Below are 2140 nucleotides of genomic sequence, written 5' to 3'. Positions count from 1 at the left end.
GAGTATAAGACTGAAATGTGAAGCTGTTTGGGATTGGTTGGGATAAAATAATGAAATCAGGCTACAGTATGTTGTCTCATAAGGAGAACTGGACTCAGGTGTGGTATCTACACATCCATAAGCTACAATATTATACAAGAAAGAGAATATAGAAATGGCGGTTTATTACAAAACAGATTCATTTATTATTATATATATATATTTTTTTACAGGTTTATTTAACAGGGACAATGCACCTTATAATACACATAAAATGTAAAATGTGCCAGAATTAGCCAAAAGGCTATTTTACATCTGCTGTCACTGGACAGGTTGTAAAATGTCACACCTAAAAAGATAAAACGATTATAATAGTACATACAGTATAGGTTTAACCAAATACAAGTGAAATTAACTATACATGTAAAAAAGAAATGACACATAGCTAGGACAGTAACAAACAACAAGTTTAACCTTTCTAAACAACAACTTTGCCTGCCACCCACATAGGCATAGCCCAAGTAGCACAGACAGACAGGACAGGAAAGACAAGAAAACAGCAAGATTTAGTGTCTACATGTAATGTTGATAGTCCTGATTACCTGTTAGCCTGTTGTTACTTCTTTAAGTTAACTCTAAAAGAAGCGTACGTTTTAAAATTCCTAATGTGAATTGGAAATGAGGTTCCATTCACAAGCAGCCCTGACTGAAAAAGCTGTTTGACCAAATGCAGTTTTCCTCAACGGGACAATGCAGTCACCTCTTGCTGCACTCCTTTTAGCTCTGTAAGTAATTGCTACTGTGTTTACAAACTGGCTCAATACACGAGGAGCCAGTCCATGTAAAACTTTGTACATAAGACAGAGATATTTAATCAAATTTTCAAAACTTAAAATATTATATATATATTTTTAAACATGACAATGATGATAGTGTATGGATTTCCTATCAAGTATTTTAAGAGTTTTTTTGTATATAGAGAGTTGTGGTTTGAGAGAAGTGTTGTTTGCTTGTGACCAGGTTGTCAAACAGTAGGTGATATGGGATAAAATCATTGAGTGCATGAACCTCATAGCGTTGGTGACATGCTACTGCAGACGTGTCTGAAGTGTGCCAGGTTAAACTTAATTTAATTAATTACAAACCTTAATATGCAATATAAAGATAAGATTGTTATCAATGTATATTTCAAGGTATTTGAAATTTGAAACCACTTGTAGTCTCTCCCCCACTACAACTACATCCGGTGATGGGAACAGCGACTTTTAGATTTACTAAAAAAATTAGTTTGTTAGCATATCAACAGTTTGAGCTGCATTGTCAGCATGTACAAGGTTTACTGTGACATCTGCATACATTTGGGTGTTTGCATTGGGAAAAACATTTGGCATGTCATTTACATACAAAGAAGAAAAAAGTGGACCCAAAATCGATCCCTGTGGAACCCCTGCAGATAAGGAGATAGCACCTGATTGACTCTACCAAACTGGTTCTGTTCTGTTAAATAGGATTCTACCCATTTAATGGTGCCTGCTGTGAAGTTAAAAGTTTGTAATTTAGAAAGAAGAATTTCATGATTAATGGTATTAAATGCTTTTTTTAAATCTAGAAAATCAGCACCAACAACCTTTCCTCGATTCAACAGTGACTTGACTTTTTCAACAAAATAACAATTGGCTGTTTCTGTTGAGTGATTTATACAGAAGCTGAATGTTTAAGTTTGGATGTAAAGCAAAGTAACTAGTATTTAAATGATTTGTCCTTTGTTCTGAGAGAAGCTTTTTGGCCACCTTGGATAACACTGACAAGATTCTAACGGTCTGTAGTTGCAGATGGACAAGCAATTGCCTCTTTTAAATACAGGATGGGCTGCAGCTAATTTCCATACATTTTGGAACAATCCCTGAGCAAATGAGAGGTTAAAATTTCCGTAATTGGGTAGACTAAAGATTCAGAAAGGTCTTTCAACATAATAGAGTTCATACCAATGACATCTTTTGCTCGTGATGGTCTCAGAGATCAAATCACTCTTATAACATCTGCCTCAGTAATATAATCTATAATAAAAGCTGGTTTCTAACTATCTGACTTGGCAAGGAGGATTCTTGTGTTCAGAGGAAAAATACTTAATGATATTTTCTACTTAGTCAATGAAATGATA

The 2140-nt window shown here is 34.6% G+C and overlaps 1 protein-coding gene across 1 annotated transcript in view; it reads right to left on the bottom strand.

Annotated features, from left to right (window-relative positions):
- Positions 1–2140, bottom strand: part of LOC117957262 (retinol dehydrogenase 8-like) — a 17636-nt gene that overhangs the window by 9106 nt on the left and 6390 nt on the right. The gene's annotated exons all lie outside the window — the stretch shown is intronic.

Source organism: Etheostoma cragini, chromosome 2, assembly GCF_013103735.1.
Source record: "Etheostoma cragini isolate CJK2018 chromosome 2, CSU_Ecrag_1.0, whole genome shotgun sequence".
Taxonomy (NCBI): domain Eukaryota; kingdom Metazoa; phylum Chordata; class Actinopteri; order Perciformes; family Percidae; genus Etheostoma; species Etheostoma cragini.
Note: the sequence above shows the minus strand (reverse complement) of the source record. Positions and strands in the feature narration are given on the sequence as shown.